General features: G+C 44.3%; 2 long non-coding RNA genes across 17 annotated transcripts; one reads left to right on the forward strand and one right to left on the reverse strand.

Moving 5' to 3' along the window:
• Window positions 1–9987: 9987 nt before the first annotated feature.
• LOC123188551 (uncharacterized) lies at window positions 9988–16753 on the reverse strand. 16 transcript variants are annotated; one of them, XR_006494801.1, is made up of 11 exons: window positions 16048–16753; window positions 15891–15957; window positions 15631–15795; window positions 15131–15340; window positions 14942–14982; window positions 14725–14850; window positions 13218–14037; window positions 12565–12819; window positions 11134–12370; window positions 10418–10550; window positions 9988–10310 (listed from the first exon to the last, which is right to left on the reverse strand). It is a non-coding gene; the product is annotated as an uncharacterized lncRNA (long non-coding RNA). The 16 variants fall into 16 exon arrangements; XR_006494793.1 differs by having other exon boundaries at window positions 14689–14850; XR_006494799.1 differs by lacking the exon at window positions 14942–14982 and having other exon boundaries at window positions 13218–13329; window positions 13417–14037; window positions 14689–14850; window positions 16048–16752.
• On the forward strand, window positions 11632–19086 carry LOC123188552 (uncharacterized). The gene is made up of 2 exons (XR_006494803.1): window positions 11632–11729; window positions 18843–19086. It is a non-coding gene; the product is annotated as an uncharacterized lncRNA (long non-coding RNA).
• The last annotated feature ends 5656 nt before the right edge of the window (window positions 19087–24742 follow it).

The raw sequence follows: 24742 nt of genomic DNA on the forward strand, positions 1-24742 counted from the left end.
AGAAATTCAATTGACACACTCTTCTACGAAAATGATCATCTATGCTGCTCGTGACGAAACCATTCGGATGTTTTCTCTCAATGAGAAGGGCGAGTTGAATGCCATCTCTCAGATTCTAGTCGTTTGTGAATATCAAGACGTCTTCTTCCAGAAGAGCTTCCAGGAATGCATCCTCACCGGCCAGTTGAATTCATTATCGATCTTGAGCCTGACACGGAACCTGTTTGCAAATGTCCTTACAAGCTTGGAGCAAAGGAATTGAAGGAATTGAAGAAACAACTCGATGAACAAGAGTGTATGGGTCTGATCAGACCGAGTTCTTCTGCATGGGGTTGTGGTGTTCTTTTTGTCAAGAAGAAGGATGGAATGGAATAACTCTGCGTCGACTACCGCCCATTGAACAAGAAGACAATAAATAACAAGTTCCCACTTCCCAACATCAATGAGCTTTTTGAGCAACTTAAAGGTGCCCAAGTATTCTCCAAGCTTGACCTCCGTATGGGTTATCATGAGATTCACATTCGTGAACAATATATACCCAAGACAGCATTCAGAACAAGCTATGGTTCTTATGAATATAGTATCATGTCTTTCGGCCTTGTCAATGCTCCTCCAATGTTCTCTTGCATGATGAACTTCATCTTCAACCCTTACACAAATGATTTCGTCCTGGTGTATCTCGATGATATTTTGGTCTTTTCCAAGAGTAAGGAGAATCATGCCAAGCATTTGAGATTGGTACTCAACAAACTCGGAGAGCATCAATTCTATGCGAAGTTTTCCAAGTGTGAGTTCTGGCTTGACGAAGTTCTCTACCTTGGGCATATCATCTCCGCCAAGGGCATAGCTGTTAATCCTAAGAAGGTGTCTGCAATTGTGAATTGGGAACCGCCTCAGAATGTCAAGCAGCTCCGAAGTTTCCTTGGGCCTGCAAGCTATTGTCGAAGATTCATTGAGAATTTCTCTAAGATTGCAAAGCCTCTTTACAACCTCCTCCAGAAGCATGTCAAGTATGTCTGGAGGCCTGAATGTGACATTGCTTTCAACACCCTCAAAGAGAAGTTAGTCACAGCTCCTGTCTTGACTCCTCCTGATGAATCCAAACCATTCGAAGTTTTCTGTGATGCCTCCCTGCAAGGTCTCGGTGCTTTGTTAATGCAAGAGAAGAAAGTTGTGGCTTATACCTCTCGCTAGTTGAAGCCCAACGAAAAGAACTACCCCACTCATGACCTCGAGTTGGCGGCAGTTGTCCATGCAATATTAACGTGGAGACATCTCTTGTTGGGAAGGAAAGTGGACATCTTCACGGATCATAAGAGCCTCAAGTACATCTTCACTCAACCCAACCTCAACCTCAGGTAGACTCGTTCGATTGAAATGATTCAAGAATACAATCCGAGTATTGAATATACTCTAGGCAAGGCCAATGTCCTTGCAGATGCCTTGAGTAGGAAGGCTTACTGCAATAGCTTAATTCTTAAGCCCTTCCAACCGGACCTTTGTGAAGCTTTCTGTAAACTAAACCTCCAAGTTGTTCCTCAAGGATTTCTTGCCAACCTTCAAGTCTCTCCTACTTTGGAAGATCAAATTCGTGAGGCACAACTTCTTGATGCCATGGTGAAGAAGGTGAAAAATGGGATTGCCAAGAACCAACCCAAACACAAGTGCTACCGCATTGATGACAAAGATACTCTTTTCTCCGAGGACCGAATTGTGGTTCCTAAAGGCAATCTAAGGAAAGTCATTATGAATGAGGCGCACAATTCCCTTCTATCCATTCATCCCGGAAGTACAAAGATGTACCATGACCTCAAGCAGTCGTTTTGGTGGACTCGAATGAAGCGAGAAATTGCTCAATTCATGAATGAATGTGATGTCTGCAGAAGAGTGAAAGCAGAACACCAATGACCAGCTAGTCTCCTCCAACCTCTTGCTATTCCAGAATGGAAGTTTGACCATATTGAGATGGACTTTGTGACTGGATTTCCCATGTCCAAGCGTGGAAATGATGTTATCTTTGTTGTCATCGACAAGCTTAATAAAGTGGCTCATGTTCTTTCTATCAAAGAATCTATCACAACAACTCAGTTGGCAGAGCTATACACCTATAGGATTGTCTCTTTGCACGGCATTTTGCAGTTGATATCTTCAGATCATGGAAGCATCTTTACTTCTAAGTTCTGGGACTCCTTTCAGAAGGCCATGGGCACCAACATTCATTTCAGCACAACCTCCCATCCTCAAACTAGTGGGCAAGTCGAGCGAGTCAATCAAATCCTTGAAGATATGCTCCTGGCTTGTGTCATTTCTTTCGGTATGAAGTGGGGAGATTGTCTTCCATATGCCGAGTTCTCCTACAACAACAACTTCCAAGCGAGTTCGGGCAAGGCCCCATTCGAGATTCTCTATGGCACAAAGTGTCGTACTCCTCTTAATTGGTCAGAGACTGGTGAACGCCAACTTCTTGGCAATGACTTGATCACAGAGGCTGAAGAAATTTGTAAAGTCATCCGTGAAAATCTCAAAGTTGCGCAATTCGCGCCAGAAGAGTTACTATGATAGCAAGCACCGTGACTTGGCTTCCGAGATCGGAGACCATGTCTACCTCCACGTCTCTCCAATGAAAGGTACTCATCGCTTCGGTATCAAAGGGAAGCTTGCCCCTAGATACGTGGGTCCTTTCAAGACCATTGGCAAAAGAGGCGATCTCTCCTATCAACTTGAGCTTCCGTCCAACTTCGCAAATGTGCACGACATGTTTCACATGTCACAGCTTCGCAAGTGCTTCAAGACTCCTGAGTGCACCATCAACTTCGAGGAGATTAATCTCCAAGAAGACATGTCTTATCATGAGCACCCTGTTGCTATTCTTGAAGAAACTGAGCGCAAGACTCGCAACAAGTCTATCAAATTCCTGAAAGTGAAGTGGTCACACCATTTCGACCGAGAAGCCACCTGGGAACGCGAGGACCACCTCCGTTCTGAATATCCGGAGTTCTTTCAGTCCTAGATCTTGGGACGAGATCCTTTCATAGTGGTGGAGTGTTGTAACACCCCGGATGTAACTTGCCATATTTGTAACTCCGACTCTGCCATTTTCGGCATTAAGTTATCAGTTTCCCTTCGTGGTTGGGTTTTGTCTTCGTTTTGCATTTTGTTCATGTCATGCATTTCATATCAGGTCATCTTGTGCATCTCTTTTGCATACGTGTTCGTCTCATGCATCCGAGCATTGTCCCCGTTGTCTATTTCGCAATCCGACACTCATACGTGCACCGGCGCACCCCTCTTGTCTCTTTTCGTGAGCGGGTGTTAAACATTCTCGGAATGGACCGAGATTTGCCAAGTGTCTTGGTACTCCACCGGTAGACCGCCTGTCAAATTTCGCGTCATTTGGAGTCCGTTTGATGCTCCAATGGTTAACCGGGGAACCACAAAGGCCTCGTGTGTGTTGCAACCCAACACCCCACCAAAACGGCCCAATAACCCATCCAAACCTCTTCCATGTCCTGCGCCATCGGATCACGATCGCGTGGTCGAAAACTACACTCCATGTGGGCACTCCTACCTTCTTCTAGGTATAAATATGTGCACCCCTCCTCAAATCCGGGTCCCGAAACCCTAGCCCCGCTCCCTCTCTGCCGCCGGACACGTCTGGTCCGGCCGGACAGATCGCGCCGCCGCCCTGCACCAATCAGAGAGCACCATGTGGCGCCACGCCCACTTCCCCACTGAATCCCGCCGTGCCCGCCTCCGGCCCCCGCTGCCCGTTGACCGCGCCCCGCCACACGGCTTTCTCCGCGCCGCCCGACTACGCGTCGTCGCCGTCCTCCGTCGAGCAAGCGCCGCCGACCAGCCACTCCACCTCGCCACCCAGCTCACCGTGTCGCCGCCACCGCCGCGGGACCGCGCATCCTGGGGCCGCGTCTCCTCCACCTCTTGCCTCTTCTCCGGCCATCGGATCCGGCGAGGCCCAGCGCTCTCCGGCGAATTCCACCTCGATATCCGGCGAGAGCTCGCACCGGCCAACCTCGGATTGCACGCCAGAACCCTAGATCCAAAAGGGTTGACTCTGTTTTCTCTCTAAGTCCTTTTTCCTGATAATTTTATGCCCCTGTTCTTCATGCCATAACTCCATGACCATAGCTCCGTTTCATGCGCACGATATATCAAAATGTTAATTATGAGATGTTCTTCATTTTATTCCATTGTGACATGCTTATTTGAGTCCATCTTGATGCCCAAATCGTTGATGAAAGAGTGCTATAAAATGTTTGCTCTTGTTACTTGGGAGATTATGATGTTTTGTCATTTTTCTCATATTTGTTGTGTGCATCATATGGGCATGAGCTCTACATGTGTTTTGATCTATGCCATTCCATCTTTACAGGGGTTCCTGACATGTATTTTGTGATAAATGTGGTGACTAGCACAAGCATGCAAAGTAGCCTTCGTGATATTGCTGATTTCAGGGACTTAGGATTTTGCCATGTTTTGTGCCTGCTGTTATTTTTATGCCATGTTAACATGATGCTACAGTGAGTTCCATGCTTGTTTTGAGTTGCTTCAGTTAGGATGATTTGGACATATTGTTGTGTTCTATCCATCCATGCCCCTGTTTGCATTTATGGTGTGCCCTAGCATGTCTTAATCTTGCTCTACTTTTGTTATAAAATGTTCCTGGCAGATTGTTTACATGTTAATCAATTTTGCCATGGTTGTTGTTGATCCATGCATGCTGTCGACTTGTTCTTTCCATTGTTAACTTCATGAACATGTCATCTTGCTGTAGGTATGCTTGTTGTGTCATGAAAGGCTTTGTGGTGAGTGATTTGAGCTCACAAAGATGCCTTCATAATGCTGTTTATGCCATGCTCTGTTTTTTGCTAAGTCTGAATCTGTTAACAATTCTTGCTATGTTTACATGGGTGCCATCATATCTTTTGTGACTTTTGGCTTATGTTCAGTAAGGGACTTTTGTTCTATGAATTTAGTTGATTCATGCCATTCCTTTGTTTGCTATGATACTAGATGACTCGTTGCGCCCATGGCGCAAAGGCCGGGAGCAAGCCAGCTATTGAAAGAGTGTGCATCAAAATATGCAGACACGGAAGAAAACATATGAAAATTAGTACGGATTGATGATAGATAGATGGTGCTGATGATACATGTTTTCTAAGAAGCTTACGAACGATTATTTACAATGTTATGATCAATGCATGTAGATAGCAGAGCTACGTTAGACAAATGTATCTCTGCCTGTTTAGGACAATTTCTTTGATGCAAGTCTTCATAGTTGTTGTTCTTCATGGCCTGCATTGCTCAGAGCAGAAATTCCTTCGATATTATCGTTCAGGCTCCAATAATACTTGTTTGTTTTCTGTATAATGGCTTATGATTTTAAACTTATATCATTAAAACGATCAACAACATATCTTATCCGTGACAAAATATGTTTCAAATTGTTGGCTTTGGGTGTTGATCTTGCTGTGAAGTTTGTATCTATTATGCGGTAAAGTTTCTTCACTTCACTTAGATTACTTGAGAGCTTCAGTTGTTGGTCGATCTTCAGCATCATTGAGTTTACCAAACACGTAGATGGATATTGATTTCCTTGGAAGTCGGTTGTCCAGTTGGTGCTTTCATGGATAATGAATGGTTGCGTCAAGAACAACCACCCTTGCCTTCTATGTTGAGTACACTGCGTATGGAAGCCAACCTACTGTATCATGGTGTCCAGAAGGTCCTTTGTTGGGATCTTGACTTTTTCCATTGCGGCTGACTGATGACAGTGAAGAAGATATGGTGAGTTAGTGCAGTTTATGATTGTATATGTGTATGTATCAAATTCGAGCGAGATACACAATGTTCATAGTAACTGAATGATATGTGTTGGCTTAGCTATTTCTTGGAGAATAGCAGGGGCCTGAGCTTGCCTAAACTATAGAGTATACATGTTTTACTATTTGTCAGGCACCAAGAAAATAGGGGATTAACATGTGTGGATTCTCATTCTTGATGTTACAACATTTATGAGATCGGGTTATTGAGGAAAATATAAGGTACAATCATTCTTTTATTTAAACATAAGGTAAAATTACTCATTTCTTTGAATGTAAATATCAGGTTATGAAAACAGGGGATCAACATGTATTCATTTTCTCACTCTTGATGTTGAAGTATTTATGAGATCAGGTTATGGGAAGCAAATATAGGGTACACTCATTCTCTTTTAAAAGATAAGGTACAACCATTATTTTTTTTAAATATAAATATTAGGTTATGAAAATAGGGATCAACATGTACAGAGGATAGTAGGCACTGAATAAGTATATAACACTGGCAATAGAAAAAGGAAAACATAGGTTTTCCAGATTTTAATGGATCAATGGTAGGTACGGAAAATAACTGATTTTAAATGTAAGTTGTGACGGAAACAATCACACCTGTTTTTAGCAAATACAACAGTCTATTGATCAAGCAAATACACCCAGTGGACAATAAGCAAATACCCTAGATGACTCGTTGCGCCGATGGTGCAAAAAGCATCGGCCAGCCGAGTTATCAAACGATGTGTATGTGATAGTGGTATCACGATAAATGAAGATGAAAGATATAAAAACATTTTGAACGCTAATTAGCATAGCCAAATAGAAATTTACAGTGCTTATACATAGGGTTCTAAGAAGTTTACGATGAGCATGAGCAAATAGAAACTTAGTGCTTACATATAGCGTTCTAAGAGAACCTACTGCTGATACATAGTAGTCTAAGAAGTCTATGATAGATTATTTACAATGAGCAAAGTACATAGCCAAAGATGCATCATATAGATTGTTACAGTTATGAAGCGATGATCATCAGGTAGAGCCATCGGTGCATGCGCCATCAGTGTCGAAAATGACTTTGTCGTCTAAGCAACTCTTCGTAGTGTGTGTCATCGGCGATTTGTCATTTCCTAAAGCAGAGATTCCGTCGATATCATCGCCGAGGCTCCAATAATACTTGTTTGTCTATCGTCGAGGTTCCAGTAATACTTGTTTGTCTGTTGGAGATCATACTCTGAATGTGTAGTTGTGTCACTAAGACGGGCAGCAACGTATCTTATTTGTGACAAAGTATGATTAAGGTTGCTGTCTTTGGATGTTGGTCCTACTGTGAAGTTGGTATCTGTTATATGGTAAAGTTTCTTCGCTGCCATGCGATCTCCACCGAGGGTACTGCACCAACTATTTCTAAAACAGTCCATTATTCCGTCTTTTTCTTTCTATTGATGCTCCAGAGTCTTACATTTTTGCCGAACCAATTGTAATTTGTCGTAGTTGAGGTCTTGGAGTACCTTGCCGGAAGAACCTTCCATGCACTTGAGAGGGTTGCCTCCCGGCCAACGGTTCTTGCCTTGCGTGTTCATCCATTTATCGACTAACTGATTATAGAGAAGCAAAATTCTCTGAAATTTCCATTGGCTGCAAGAAGTTCCATTTCTTTCATGCAGGAGGGAATGAAAGGACAAAACCGATAAACCGGAAAAATATTACAATGACCAAATTACTAATCTCGAAACCAATAGGAAGAACCTTTGGGTGATGGGTTTTTCATATCACACTGATTCATATACAAAATCTATTAACTCAAAATGAACATACGTTAGTGGCGGTTCCAGGGTGCTGGTCCTTAGAGGCACATGCATGAAGACTTTCCGGTTATCATAGACAATGTCAAGTCAGCTCCGGTAAAGGAGTCGCGACAACGGCGCATTGGATGTCGTTTGATGGTGTCGGAATCTCAATGTAATTTTTATTATATTTGAGATGCTTTGTACTTCTGGTGAACTTTAATAATAGATCTGATTTTTTGGTAGAAAAAGCTCCTAGGAGCAGGAACTCCCTCGTTCAATTATGGGGTACAATTTTGACTGGGTGGTCACGCTTCCTGAAAATAGATGGCTTGGAGCGCTCCGAGATCCATTTGCTTGGTGGCGGCTGCTATTCAAGGGTGGACGGGTTGTGGGCCACAACGCTTCGCATGGCAGGTGTGTGTGGGTTTTGGTGTGTGCAAACCTGGGCAAATGGGTCGGTCGGCCTGGGTTAAAAAGGCCAGACACGGCACGGCTCGGTCAGGCATGGTACTTGGGCCGTGCAGGCCGGAACGCGTGCTGACCTTCGTGGCTCGGGCACGGCCCCTCGCTGAACGAGCTAGCATGGCCGCCCATTTGGCACGCCGACATAGCTCCCTGATTAGGCACAACCGCATGTTGCTTAAGAGTATGTACAATAAGGTGACATAAGCAGGCTATAAGGACTAATATATTATATATTTGTTTAGTTGGAGGAGAGAGAAGAGAAGCAAGTTGTTCAAAATTTGGCACAAATTACAAAGGGGACCTATAAACCAGGACGAAGGTAGTAGTAGCCAGCTGCAGCACAAGCCCCAAGATACTTTGTGAGGTTGTATGATGGGCCAACTATTAATAAAATTTACTATTGCACGTGTCGGCTATTAGGTTGACTCTAAATAACATGGCAACTCCTTACAATCTATTGTTGGATGTACGCTCTCTGTTTTTTTCATCTGCATATAACATTTGACCAAACTCAAACTTTATAAAGTCTGACTAACTTTGTCAGAAAAAATATCAATATCTACAATACTAAAGCTATATAGTACTAAAATTAATTTCATGATGCATCTAATAATATTGATTTTATAGTGTGAATTTTAATATATTTTTGATAAATTTAGTCGAAGTAAAAAAAATAACTTTGACCAAATTTTATATGCAGACATAAAACATAAAAATATTACTAACCATACTACGATCCCATAAAAAATTTGCTACAACCATGGTCTAGAAAAAGGCACGTCCGCCCGTGACCATGCGTAGGCACGCAGCGCTGCAGTGTGCCTGTCGCCTTGTGCCTGCCAGGACCCAGAAGACACATCGATGCATGCAGGGTGCACGCGCATCCTCTCAGCAAGCTTTATTCTCCAGCTGGCCGCTGGTCCAAGTCGCGTGTCGTGTGTGTATGGGTTTCCTTGTGAGCTTGTTTTCTCAATGGCTTAGCGACTCGGCGGAGCTCCAGCAGTGGAGATTGACGATTTGGGGATGCTAGGTACGCCTCGGTTCCTTGCTCTGGTTGGAGGATCCTTGCTCTGCTGGAGTCGCGTTGTTCCGGCTCTCGGTGCTACTTCCACGGCTGCTGCTTGGGCACTGCTTCGCCATCCACGCGATATGCGCCACTACTGTTCTGGTCATCCGTCTGCTAGGCATGCTGCTCCGCCCTGCGACCGCTGCTGTTCTGGTCATCCGTCTGCTAGGCCTGCTGCTCCGCCGTGTGTGCGGTCTGGTTTGTATTGTTTCCTCCGATATTAGATTTGTTGTTTGTTGTCGTGGGCTGGGTTCAGTACCGTGTTTCTTGAGCAATGATGTCGTTGGATTAGGCGCTGGTTTTATAGGGATGCCACTTATGTGCATCATTTGTTGTGGAGGGCGCACCGTGGAGGAAGATGGCACTTATGTGCTTCAGATGAAATGCATTCAACATACATGGTGAAAGAGAGCTGCCCCAGGCCCTCACTACTGAACCACCACGCCCACTATAAGGAGATGGAGATCTTCGTCCCAGGGGTAATCGATTTAAACTTTACTAATATTAGTCACCTACATTACCATGATCTAGTATACTGACAGTGATTCACCAACCATATACAGTCATTAAACTGCACGCAATTCCTGTCTTAAAAATACTTGCCCAAATAATGGCTGCATTATCTGCTCGGCCATCACTTTAAAATATGAGCTGCCACATTTCTCCTTCCCCTCACACAATGCAATAAATCTGTGTATGGCAGTCTCATGCCCTGTGTTTAAATCGGTTGAGTAAAAAATGGTACCCTGATGCATGCACTTGCCAGAGAGGTGCATTGAGTACTTCCCTACTTGAGGTGATCAGATATACTAAATTAAAATGCAATGATCACATCACAGATTATAAATTGTTTTCTTAATTTACCATATCACCATATATCCAACCTTTATGCGAAACAGACAACTTACAATTGGAGTGATAGTTCAGTAAGAAAGAACATTTAGCACAAAGGAAGATTAATTTTGAAAGGAAAAGAACTTGAAGTGAACATAGAAAAAATTGATGCTCGAGTGACTACTAATATCATCTAAAAATATGCAAGACAAAATAAGGGGTCAAGCCAATCAAGTGAAAGACGTTTGAACTGGAATTAGACACATTGTACATCATCAATCATTAGGAGTTGGACCCCATAGGAGTGAAAGACGTTTGTCTCCTGGTCTGCAAGCCAAGAAAATGTAGGAAGACTATCAGCGCATATGCAGCAAGAACACCATGGTAACAGTAGTAGATGATTGAGCGCATTGTAAATAATGGGGTGACCTCACCTCAAGTAGATCGCGTTAGAATAGAAACAACATAGGGAGTGGCGGTGGCACTTGTCGACCTTTACGCTGAAACAAAAGTATCTGATCTCAAGTCGAAACACAGTAGCATCAACAGATCCAATGGGCCTACCCTCTGTGAAATCAAATGGAATTTGCTGCAACATTATTAAACTAAGTATTGGTACCATGCAAGTTAGAGTGGTCTAAAGAATTTATTTGCATATCAAACGGCAAACAGGCAATGCAAAATTTATTTGCATATCAAGGCTTCTCATATTTAAATGCAAATGTATATTGTCACCCCATAGTTTACATAGAACAACTTGACAGCAAAAATGAAATTACATAGGCACAATATTAATTGTCCAGGTTACATAAACTTGGACCTTGCTAGTCGAAAGGATGGTACGGAATATATAGTGAAATTCAAAGTGGCATGCAATATATAACCGCAGTGGAGATAAATTTCCTAGATGATCATCCATACTCGCTACTCAGAGACAGTGGATGATTAGGTAAAGCTGTCTTTCACGGTGTTGAAGACGGAAACATATGCCTACAATGTAGAAAAAATATGGCAAGTTTGTTTTTTGAAGGAAAGCCTCATGGCACTTTATTTAGATTGTGGCAGTGTTACATCGTCGAGTACATGAGAAAGTAAAAAACTGGGAGCAACATCTGCCCAAACAAAACTTGAGTTAACATCATAAGAGTACCTAGCCAGAAAATGTGCCAATCCATTAGCTTCACTTGGACAATGCTTGAAACAAATTCCAGGAATTTCATGAGCAATATGAAAAAAGTCTGCAAGTATTGCTACATTGGGACCCAAAATCTCAATTTTTCCACTACGTGCTTCAATCAGTTCTAGACAATCTGATTCGACTGTCACCTTGGTGCACCCAATCTCTGAAAGAAGCTTCAAACCTCGCAACAGCGCCAAAGTTTCAGAAGTTTGGGCATTAAGAACATGGTCAATTAGCTCGGAAGCTCCCGCAATAGCTTCCCCTCGAGAGTTTCTAAGCACTGCAGCAACTGAACCTGTTCCATCATCAAAGTAACTTGCGCCAGTATTCAGCTTATACGAACCCGGAGCAGGTTTCTGCCAAGTAAGCTATGGTTGCCCTGTCCTCATTTCCTTTAATTAGATGGGCTTCTACATTAAAGCATCCATTCCCAAATTTGACTGGGGGGCATTCAACTATTGGGTTTAGGAACCTCGGAGAAAAAATTCTTTGTGAACAATATGACAACGAGGAAACCATGAACTTGGCAATAGAAGGGGGAAAACAAGCAGTCTTTCAAATCTAAGGTACGTTAAATTAATTGCAGTATGATCACGCAAGTGTTCCTTCATTTGTATTTTAATTAGCAATTAGAACTGGTTCACTTATAGTCAATATACAACTACAACATTTATTAGTGTTTTCCTATTTTACAGTACTCTGCAGTGTAGAGTAACCACCAACTTCATGAGCGATTAGCTAAATTATCAACGGTGGTTTTGCATCCAGTGAAACTCTATCAAGTTCAGTTTAGTTTGAACGATGATGTATTGTTGAAATTTTACCATCCTGATATAAAATGCAAGGTTTAGACACTTTGTAGCACAGTTAGCAAGGCGAGTTGTATCACAGGACATGCCTTTTCAAATCGTTAAAGGGTAGTACTTTATGTATGTACCTAATCAAGGTTCAACACTGTCATGTCTTCCAAAAGTTTAAAAGTTATCAGGAATGTAGTGCAATTACTAATTAGCCATGTCATGTTTTAGCATAAAAGAATTTTTTTTTCATTTAGTATATAGTACAGAAAAAAGTACTCTCTGGAAGCATATACATAATATAAATATAGTTGAAGGTCCAATGATAATGTCATACCTGTAGCAGTGGCATCACCTCAAGAAATAGTACGACTAATGAATGTTGGCATATTTGTTCATACTAAATAACCCTACATCAGAAAACAGAAGCTAAGTGTCAGCATGGTTTGTGAGAAGAGGATGCCAATACATTATGTTCATAGCACAACGGTAAATCAAAGGCAACCATGCTTTACATGGCAGAAGTTCCAAGGGAAGATAATCTAAAATGATATCTAATTGCGTGAATACATTGGACAATATCATTTCCAAATTTGGAGTTTACCATCCTAAAAACTGGAAGTCTCAGCATTCAGAAACCACGACCCTCCATTGCTACTGCCATCATCTTGTCATTAACTGGTTCTGCAAATCCAATAGACGATAATCCTTCAATGCAACAAGGAGGGCCATACGTTTATGTTCTGATAGTAGCTATCGACTATCGTTGCCCCATGACCACCGCCTCAACGGTTGTCTTCCAGGCTCAGGGTTGCGAGTCCTCATATATGTCATCAAGAGGAGCGTAGGACATATAGCCCTGCGAACGAAAGCAAATTTGTATTGTTACACAACACTTTTCAAGGGATAAAGAGAACAATAATAAATTAAGTCGCCCGACAAAAAAAAACATTTCGGTCATTTCATCAAGCATTTATCATTAATCAAACCAGCAACATAGTACCACCATAAAAAACATCAATAATTAGATTTTCTTCAGGAATCCATTCCATATAATTCAAAATTGGTCGCTCATAGTTTCAAATATTTCTAAAATTGCTTCAAGGAAAGAGTGTAGACTGTGGAACATAACACCGCTGGTACTCTAAACCGTATCATCAAATCTCTGAATTAACTTGAAAGATAATGTATCAAATCAGCAAAATTATCATATTAAAATTTTGTCAGTAGTCATTTTCATCAGCAAAAATGAAGTACCTCTAGAAGATCTTGCAAAATGACAATTGTTGTGCAATGCACTTGGGATTACATGGAGCCCGTTGGTATCTTATGATCAGCATCAAATATGGTCTTACTAACTCCATTTAACCTACAACAAAATACACTAATCCATAAACAACTACAGTTAGCAGTAAACTGAACTCACATGTAGCACAGAAAGGCTGCAAACACGTACTTGGTGCTGCTGAGCGGAAGAATATTAAACTGTCACTTCAACCTTACATATTACAAGGGAGGAGATATACCACATTACAACAACAGGCCCGAATTGCAGCAAATATATATAGCTCAATGTGTATTATTCATTTTAACACACTATTATTACTTGATATACTGAACTTCAATAGTAGTACATGCTTTAGAAAGCAAGCAAATTGTTGAGTTGAAAGCTAAATTTGCCTAACAAACTGTAGCACAAGACAGCGGTAAAACGAAAAAAATAAGAGATGACAACTTTTCAAATCGAAGAATATTTACATTAGTATTTCTTAGCCAACACAGACAATGAGAGAATAGCATATAAACAGTTAAATGAAAATAAACTACTTTCACTATTTAGGCATACGAAATATGTAAACCTGAAAGAGCAAAGACCATGGCCTGAGAATCCTGAGCTTATTAAGACCCTGAGTAGTGCCTTTGTATAAAAGGGAAACTTACTCTATCCTTCCCAGAATAGACAACCATAATGCATGAAAGTAGAAACATAATTGCTCTAGCTTTTTCCTCCAACAGTGGTGATACTCATGGTTCTCTGTCCTAGACGGAACATACTTTTTCAAGCTGAATGGCAAAGCTGCAAAATGACAACATAAATTCAGAAATATCTTGGATTATTCGTGGAAAATATAACTAACACAAAACAACAACATCTATCCACCTAAAAGGAAATTACCAATGAGCGATAGCACATATTTTGAATGTTATCAAAAAGTAGGGAATGGGGAAAGGGGAAAAAGTAATAAACATATACTTTGCACATTTCTTGACATGTCCAAATACATAATTAATTGCTCGCCCACAATTCCTTCAGTTTAGTCATGTGTAAAATTAAAAGCTAAACATGAGAATCAAGTTCGTCCACAGTTCTATATGGTTTGCTGGTAGACACACTGCGGGTTCATGATCGAGACCATGCAGTGAAGTAATGAATCATATAGAACTAAACCCCAGCTGTCTGTTACCCTCTTCGCAACAGCAGTTATGTTTTATTGAAAAAGAGGTAGCCCTCCAATTTACATTATAATAAACGAAAGCAGGTCATACTCTACTCCTAAGAAAAAACAAAGAAAGAAAAAAATAGACAGGCTCAGCAAACTGAAGATGACAGAATGTAGTTTTTATTTATACTGCAAAGACAGGGGCAAGCTGATAATTTGTAGCCTTCCCGGTTGTTTTCTGGAAATTTCAGCTGAATAAGCTGCAATACTTGTAAGTTGTAAAGTACCTCTCGTCAAACTGAAAATGTTTGTAGGAAACATACATCTTCACCTAGAACTCATAGTTACTGGAATCCTCGAGCGAGGGAGAATCGTCGGCCTGAACTGTCTCGGGCGGTTTTTGCATCTCCAAGTGAAGAAAACATCAACACCAATACATAACAGAGATTCTGGGAAGGGAAACAAAACATCATCTACGTGCACATAGGTTGATCGTGTCAGTGAACCAAGAGAGGAACTTTGCAGGGTACAAATCACTACATTGCTGTAAGAACCAATCTGGCTTGCAGCTACACTTGCACCTAAATATGAGTGGTGGTCAAGGAGAGGACAAGAGCATACCAAATGAGAAAAACGACAGGAACACCCGATTTAGAGGGGTGTAATTAACCAATGCTTGCATAGTCATAGTTAGAGAGAGGGATGAAACAGGGAAATATGAAAGCTTACCGGAAACTCATTTTGAGCCTGTTGCATCTTTCAAATGGATATTGTACCCACTTCCTCCATGGTAAGTCACATCCATCTCCACACTTCAGAATCAAAGCAGTAGTCTAAGTGGGGAAACAAAAACAAATAGATGTGATGTTGTCTGAGACAACTCCACGAGGCTCATGCTGCCACCAAACCGGAGGCCCTCAAAACTCGCCGCCGTCGTACCTAAAACACACAAGGCGCTCCCTTTTCAATAGTGTTGCAAGATGGAAACATCATTTGCAACTCTCAAATAATTTAGATGAATGACATGGCATCGAAATAAACAATTACAGTTACTAAAAAAACATCACCGGCTACAAGCTGCATCAGGTTTAATATGCCATTAAATTAAACAGAGCAAACAAGTTCATTTCCCAACAGTTGTAGGCATGTCAGACTTTCAAAAAAATCTATCTATCTACCACATAAATTCATCACACAAATCACACAACAAGAGACATCTCGGATTTTACCTACAAAATTCCACTATGGCAATCATCACCACCTCATCACAGGAACAACCACCCTTCCTCTCTCGCTGTCGGCTGCCAATCCAGTCTCGCAGCCCCATCCTCGTAGCTCGCAGGCCACCCCAGGACACTCTAGTGAACATGTTTCAGTTTTCTTCTCTTATCCGCCTTCAGAAAGGATCAAAGAGAACGTAAGCAAAGCTACTCGTCTTGTTATGATTGGCCGGAACTAATTATTTGAAGAATTAAATTAGATGGCTTACATAGATCAATCCTCCCCGTCCTTCTTGGATTTTCATCAAACACCATGTAGTCATAGAGAAACCAAATCTGCACAAACAATGATAGAAGCTCTAACAGGCACAGCAGTGCACTGGAAGGAGGCAAAATCAGAAAGAGGAGAAGAGTGTGTGCACCTACTTGAGCAGGAGGCGATGGAGCCTCGTGCAGCTTCTCCTGGTCCACCTCGACCTTCCTATGTGGCACGGCTGCCCCAGCTCCTCAATGGTCAGTTCCGGCTTTTCGGCTCCGTCGCTCATCCAGGAGAAGGGCGACCGGTTCCTCTAGACGTGTCGCCGCCACAACAGGAAAGCCGACCTGTTGCTGCCCCTGCAGGGCAACGACTGGCTGCTGCCCCGCCGCCTCCACGCCCCAATACGCCTTGCATGAGAGGAGGGGAGGAAGCGTCGCTGGGGCGAGGAGCTGGAGGAGGAGGAGCAGTAGCAGGCCGTGGCGGTAGCAGTGCGGGCAACAACGGTCGGAGAAGAAGGCGCGCCGCGGGTTGAGGGAGGAGCTACAGCAGCTCAAGATGGGAGGGAAAGGGGTTGGCGGCGCAGTGGGAAAGAGGAGAGGCGCGGGGCTCGGGAGGGGATCCCTCCCGTTTTCCTCTTGCCTGCCTCCCGAGCTGTTGCCTCCTCGTCCACAGCGCGTGGTCGGGTGCGGAGGCAGGGGAGGAGGAGGTGATGGAGGCGGAGGTGGAAGAGACGAGGCGTCAGGATGGGGGAAGTGGTGGCGGCATGGGGAAGAGGAGAGGGGTGGGAAGAGACGGGGAAGAGAGAGATCTTTTCCATGAGATAGAGGGCTGGCGAGGAAGATATTTCCATTGCTTTGTTTCCCTCTTTTCGCCCACCGAAATGAGGCAACCTACATCGTTCTTTTGATGCAGCAGGTAACCAGGTCCACCCGCCATCCGCTCGGGAAGCAGCGACAAACGTAGCAAAATACCAACGGTTGACCAGCTGCCAGCGGCCAAAAACGAGCGCTAGTAAAAAGATCGTTTGGCCCTGGATCGCTAGCGCGCTCAGTTGCCCTCGTTAGGCGGGTAGCCTAGCAGGGTTTATATGTTCAATGTTCTTGTAACATACTGTTTGCTTGCTCTAAATATTGCTAGCTGATGTTATTCCTGACATGTTAGTATTTTCACTAAGTCTGTGAAGCAGATATGTTTTGCACTTTTGCCATGTTTGTTTGAATCTGTTCTAGTGTGTTTTAGCCGTAGTTCAGTGTTAATGTTTTGTCAAGCATCTTGAGTCGATCACTTCCATGTGTCTTGTTGATATGTTGGTGTGCGGCAGCTTAGTTTGTTGTTGCATTCTAGATGGCATCGTGATGTTAATCGCAGAATTGTGTCATTCTTGTTTTGATCGCCATTTGCAAACCGTGCATCCAATTCCGGTGATTTTTATATCTATTTCGACCGAAATCATCTCATCTTTCCAGCGGCACACTTGGTTTGCCAATTTGATACCTTGTTCATCCTTTTCCTTCCGGAGCACGCATATGCATTGCATATCACATCTCGCTTATCATGCCATGTTTTGCGTCATGTTGCTTGTGCATTGCACTGTGATTGATTGTTGGTCCTTTGCTTGTGTTCTTGCTTTGGGTAGAGCTGAGAGACAAGTACGTGATTGAGGAACCTGTTGAGTACGCTAACTAAGATCAATCTTTCGTCAACTCTGAGAACTTTGCAGGCAAGATGACCATTCCCTCGAAATCACTTTTATCTTTGCTTGCTAGTTGTTCACTCTATTGCTATTCCGCGATACCTACCACTTGCCTTATCATGCCTCCCATATTGCCATGTCAAGCCTCTAACCCACCTTTCCTAGCAAACCGTTGTTTGGCTATGTTACCGCTTTTGCTCAGCCCTCTTATAGCGTTGCAAGTTGCAGGTGAAGATGAAGTTTGTTCCATTTTGGAACATGATTATTGTTGGGATATCATTATTATATCTTGTTTACTTTAATGCATCTATATACTTGGTAAAGGATGGAAGGCTTGGCCTTATGCCTGGTGTATTGTTCCACTCTTGCTGCCCTAGTTTCCGTCATACAGGTGTTATCTTCCTTGATTTTGCGTTCCTGACACGGTTGGGTGTTATGGGACCCATTGACAGTTCGCTTTGAATAAAACTCCTCCAGCAAGGCCCAACCTTGGTTTTACCATTTGCCTACCTAGCACAATATACCTTCCCTTGGGTTCTGCAGACTCAAGGGTCATCTTTATTTTACCCCCCCCCCCCCCGGCCAGTGCTCCTCTGAGTGTTGGTCCGAACCGAGCCGCCTGCGGGGCCACCTCGGGGAAACTTGAGGGTTGGTTTTACTCGTAGCATGTCTCCTCCGGTGTTACCCTGAGAATGAGATACGTGTGACTCCTATCGGGATTTGTCGGCACGTCGGGTAGCTTTGTTGGTCTTGTTTTACCATTGTCGAAATGTCTTGTAACCGGGATTCCGAGACTGATCGGGTCTTCCCGCGAGAAGGAATATCCTTCGTTGACCATAAGAGCTTGTGATGGGCTAAGTTGGGACACCCCTGCAGGGTTTTGAACTTTCGAAAGCTGTGCCTATGGTTATGGGCAGATGGGAATTTGTTAATGTCCAGTTGTAGAGAACTTGACACTTAACTTAATTAAAATGAATCAACCGTGTGTGTAACCATGATGGTCTCTTTTCGGCAGAGTCCAAGAAGAGAACACAGTCTCGTGTTATGCTTCAACATAAGTAGCTTCAGGATCACTTCTTGATCACTATTAGCTTCTCGACCGTGCTTTGTTTCTCTTCTCGCTCTCTTTTGCGTAAGTTAGCCACCATATATGCTAGTGCTTGCTGCAGCTCCACCTCACTACCCTTTCCTATCTTTAAGCTTAAATAGTCTTGATCACGAGGGTGTGAGATTGCTGAGTCCCTATGACTCACAGATACTTCCAAACAGATGCAGGTGCCGACGATGCCAGAGCAGGGGAGTCTACCGAACTCAAGTCGGAGTTCGACAAGGATTCTGGCCGTTGCTATGTTTCTTTTCCGGATGATCAATAGAGGAGCCCAGTTGGGGCGATCATGGATCTAGCATTTGGGGTTGTCTTCCTTTATTTTGGTTCTGTAGTCGGACCTTTGATTGTACTTTGGATGATGTATGATATATTTATGTATTGTGTGAAGTGGTGATTGTAAGCCAACTATTTATCCCTTTCGTATTCAGTACATGGGATGTGTAAAGATTACCCCTCTTGCGACATGCCTACCATGTGGCTATGCCTCTAAGTCGTGCCCCGACACGTGGGAGATATAGCAGCATTGTGGGTGTTACAATACAACACGACCGCATCGGAAGTAAAAATTTAAAAACATAACAAGCATTATATGGTATAAACACTTTGTTTTACAAGGTAGAGGGAGCTTGAGTACATTCACTCAAAGATAATGTCTTTTGCACAATGATCCACAACAATGCGGGATCCCTCCAGGACACCATCAAAATACAACTCGGGTCGAACGGTGCTCCTTGCCCTTAGGTGGCCCCTCGGTCATTAGCTTCTTGGCATCCATCTTCGCCCAATGCGTCTTGACGCGGGCAAAGGCCATCCGTGCACCTTCGATACAGACCGACCGCTTTATCACCTCAAGACGTGGGCAGGCATCAACAAGCTGCTTCACAAGTCTGAAGTAGCTGCTGGGCATCGGCACTGCAGGCCATAGTCAGACTATAAGCTCCTTCATGGCCAGCTCGGCCGCCTTGTGCAGCTCGACCAGCTGTTTCAGCTGGTCGCTGAAGGACAACGGATGTTCTGGTCCAAGATATTGAGACCAGAACAGCTTCTCCATAGAACTCCCTTCTTCGGCTCGATAGAACTCGGCAGCATTCGATATGCTACGCGGCAAATCCATAAAAGCCCCTGGAGAACTCCAAATTCGGGGCGCTCTGGGCTTCGGCTTGAGCCTCCTGCGCACTCTTGAGGGCCTTCGCAAGTTCGGACGCTTGCGACTTGTAATCACGCTCCAAGGACTCACACTTCATGACGGCATCCTAGAGCTCTTGTTGAACCTCGCCAACCCGGGCCTCGTGCTTCTCGCGCGTGGTGCGTTCCTTGGCCGCTTTGTCCTCGGCCTTCTTTAATGCCTTCTTGCGGGCCACCACCTTGGTCGTGGCCCCTAATAAAGTTCATGGCACTTTAGTCATCACAAACCATTCATCCTTCCTAAATATACAAGCAGGTTAATGCATACCTTTGCTGTTCTCCAGCTGCTTCTTCACGAGGCCAAGCTCTTTCTCGGTCCGCTCCAGGTTCTGCTTCAGGCCGGAGACCTCCGCAGTGTGAGCGGCAGCAGCCAGCAGCGACGCCTGCTTGTTCACAAAGGCATATTATGTTAGACTCATGTGAAAATTATTTTGATCCCCTGTTCGGCTTTTCCTTTCCGGACACCGAACAGAGCATCAGGGGCTACTATCCACATTGTGATATTTTTTCTACAATTGTTACATCAAAGCCTGTTAAAAGGCTAGTGCAGGCCTCGGTCAGTCTACTTTTGGCGGACTGAACCTTTTCGATCACCGTACCCATAAGGACACGGTGCTCATCCAAAATGGCGGTGCCTCGCAGTGCCTCCAGCAGATTGTCCAATTCCTCTGGATGGACAGAGGTCATCGGTGGAACAGGCACACCTGCTCCTTTTGGGGAAGGCCGTTCACTGGACTCCAGAGCCATATAGGTCTCCGAAATGGTATCCGGCTGAGGGCCGAAGAGAACTTGGCCCCCACTGCCAGTCCCCATGGGGGCTTTTTCCCCCATGTGTCTGGTAGCCGAGGAGTCATCATGCGGCGCCACCTTAACGATTTCTGGAATCTCCCCCTGGTCTGGGAAGGTCCTTTCGGACGCCACCTCGTCATCACCCTTGGGTGAGGTAGAATGAGCGGGCGGCAGAGACATGCTAGCCATCTCCTTTGAGTCTAGCGAATCCTCTATCGAGGATCGCGGGGATCTGTCGCGGGCTGAACTGTAGTGGCATAGTTTAAACATATTAATATTATAAACTAGAAAGACCAGTGATTGGGAGGTGCATATGGTTTTGGTACTTACGAGGCAGCCCGAGGCTTGGTCTGGGGCATTCGCTCCTGACTACTTTCTACATCCCATGCGGAGTTATCCGCAAGGGAGCCCCTCCCCCTCTTGGGCGCCTTCACCTCCAGATTCGTGGAGGCCTCTCTTTTCTTATTTCCCCCCTCCTGGGGGAAGTCGCTTTCTTCTTCCTCCTCGCCGTCGTCTTCGGCGACTGAAGAGTCAGTCTCGTCTTCGGACGGCATGTCCGAAGCGCCCTTTCAGCGAAGACCACTCCTGCTCCCTTTTGTCGTCTTCTTGGCCTTCTTCTCCGGCACATCATAAGGCGCCGGGAATAGCATCTTCATTAGGAGTGGGGTTTCCTCGTCTACGGGAAGTGGAGTGGGACAATTAATCCGCTCCGCTATGTCGATCCAGGCCTGAAAATTGATAGGAAGGCTTAGACTCCTTCCCAAAATATGCCAGTAAAGGCTATACCTTGAATACATAAAAGAACTTACCGAATTGGACTAGCGCTTTAAGCTGAGCCCGTGATCTTCGGTCGTGGGCAGTGGTGTCTCGCCGGCCTTGAGGAGCACTTTCTAGATATCTTCGTGCATTGTGCCGAAGAGCTCTCGTAGCGTCTGGTGCTTGGCCGGATCGAACTCCCACAAATAGCTAGTCCGGTGCTGGCACGAAAGGATCCGGCGAATGAGCATAACCTGGATCACGTTGACGAGTTTGATCCTCTTGGTTAGCATGTTCTGAACGCACGTTTGGAGCCCAATTAGCTCGCTCGAACAGCCCCAGGCGAGGCCCTTCTCTTGCCAGGAGGTAAGCCGCAGCGGAGTTCTGGATCAGAATTCGGGGGCCGCCGCCTAGTTGGTGTCACGCAGCTCGGTGATGTAGAACCACCCCGACTGCCACCCCTTCACTGTCTCCACGAAGGAGCCTCCGAGTCATGTAACGTTGGGCATCTTGCCCACCATGGCGCCTCCGCACTCTGCTTGTTGGCCTCTCACCACCTTCGGCTTTACATTGAACGTCTTCAGCTATAGGCCGAAGTGAGGCGGGATACGAAGGAAAGCCTTGCAAACGATTATGAATGCTGAGATGTTGAGGACAAAATTGGGGGCTAGATCATGGAAGTCTAGCATGTAGTAAAACATCAATCTGCGCACAAATGGGTGGAGAGGGAATACCAGCCCACGGACAAAGTGTGCGAGAAGTACAACCCTCTCATGGGGCTCTGGGGTAGGGACGATCTGTCCTTTGGCCGGGAGACGGTGAATGATCTCCTTGGTTAGGTTTCCAGCCTCTCGAAGCTCCTTGATGTCTTTCTTCTTGACAGAAGAAGCCATCCACTTGCCACCAGCTCCTGATTCGGACACGGTTGGAGTGTTTTCTCCGACGGGGGAAGCTAGAACTTGGGTGCTGGAGCTCAAGAGTGGATAGGCAGGAAGAAGGCGTGGGGGAAGAAGGAGGAATCTTATCTTCTTATAAGGGCAGTGAATATTGAACGCCACCCCACTCGCCTCAAAATTCGCCTGCTCCCGAGGGCTGTGCAAACGACACGGTTGGGTTACCCAGGCCCGTATTGATTGGAATCCCGCGATAAGGGGACGCGATCTCTTCTTTGACAAGACGTGCCAATGGCAACCGCGTCTCGAAATGTGGAGTGGCAGGCAAAAAAAGGGTTCGAAATTATGACCGGATGGATGTGATGTCATGTTGTAAAAGTTGTCAGCGGATTAGACTCGTGTATTACTATATTCTCTCTACGGTTGTGTGTGGTGTGTGTTACAGGTCTGGACACGATCAATTCGTCCGAAGACTATTTTGGAGTTTGGAAGGAGGAACCCGCCTTGCAATGCCGAAGACAGCACTACGCGCTGGATACCTTGTCATTGAAGCCAGGTTCAGGGGCTACTGAGGGAGTCCTAGACTAAGGGGTCCTTGGGCGTCAGGCCTATTAGCCATGGGCCGGACTTATGGGCTATGAAGATACGAACACTAAAGACTGCACCCGTGTCCAGATAGGACTCTCCTTGGAGTGGAAGGCAAGCTTGGCGACCGAATATGTAGATTCCCTTCTTTGTAACCAACCTTGTGTAACCCTAGATCCTCCCGGTGTCTATATAAACCGGAGGACTTAGTCCAGATAGGAGACTCATTATCATAGCCATACAAGCTAGACCTCTAGGGTTTAGCCATTACGATCTCAAGGTAGATCAACTCTTGTAATACTCATATTCATCAATATTAATCAAGCAGGACGTAGGGTATTACCTCCATAGAGAGGGCCCGAACATGGGTAAACATCGTGTCCCTTGTCTCCTGTTACCATCGACCTTAGATGCGCAGTTCGGGACCCCCTACCCGAGACCACCGGTTTTGACACCGACACCTGCTTCAGGGCCTTTACGAGAATAGAATTTAATTAGATAATAATTAATCAAGCATGATAATTAATTAATGGTATTGAAACAAGAATCAAAGAGATGGTAGCTAGTTAGTACTACTTAATTACTGACCTTGGGTCGATACCACAACAACTTTTTTTGCCATTTGCCCGGAGTCACCTTGACGAACTTTGCCCAAGCCCTGCCCGCCGGCAAAATAATAATAATAAAGGGTTTGTTAAATATAGTTGATATCAGGAAATGATGAACTAAATAGGCTGAGATATAGTTAATAATGATTGAAATTACCTGTCGAGTATCCCCTTCACGATGGTGAAGTCACTTTCTTTCTTAAGTAGTGAGTCCAGTACTTCAACTTTTCCTGCTTCAACTTTAATGTCTAACAAGACCCAATGGTAACTACATGCGCACACGTTTGCATGTCTTAATTAAGCGGGCATGTGCATAACACTAATCAACTACCCTATACCCTATACACTTAATTATTAACATCTAGCTAGCTAGTAAGCAAAAACAGAATTTGTACTACAAGACAATGTGACTCACTTGAAGTTGTAAGGAAGTAGTATATCTTCATTACTATTGAGGCGCTTCAAGAACTCTAGCATTTTATTCTCTACATCTTGTTTACAATAATCATATGTCCATGTATGTTCCTTAATGGTATTTGGGTCAATGAACCCAATGCCATAGCGTCTAGCTTTTTTCATTTCATACATCTTCGTCCTGCATAATACCACAAAAAGAATATAGTGAGGATAATTACAGGTAATGATCGATCAATCAGCACTAAATCTATCTTGAGACTTAAATTATAGAAAGAAATCACTTACAAACAATAGCAACTAACGAGAGATTTGTCAAGTGCATCTTGATTGAATAACTGAAATAGTTCTGAATACTCAACGAACAGAGCTAGCTTATGGAAGTAATGCTCTTCCTTGACCCTCACCATGAGGGACTCTCGATTGGAACTCTTGGTAATTTTCATGTACCAATCATGCTATTCATACATTCTCGTTGGGAGGTTCTTGACCTCCTTGAGCTCGACCAAAGGTTGGCCGCGGAAATATTTCTGTTTTATTTCCTCCTCTCTAAGTTAAGACATGGGCTCGATCTCGAGGAGTTGTCCAACAGTGATATTGAGCATTTGAGCCTACATTATATGCTCCTCGGTTATTACTAGATTGGCCAGCTGGGGAACGGTTTCCCCACATCTATATAGGGCGGCGGTACTCTCATGTGTTGTTGGCACAACAAGCGGGGGGATCGAATGCGCCGTCTGTTCTCCTAGCTGGGGAACGGTTTTCCCGCATTTTTTGCCAGCTGCTTGGCTCGAGATCGAGCTTGCCTCCTTCTGAAGTCGTACTCGATGT

Source organism: Triticum aestivum, chromosome 2A, assembly GCF_018294505.1.
Source record: "Triticum aestivum cultivar Chinese Spring chromosome 2A, IWGSC CS RefSeq v2.1, whole genome shotgun sequence".
NCBI lineage: Eukaryota > Viridiplantae > Streptophyta > Magnoliopsida > Poales > Poaceae > Triticum > Triticum aestivum.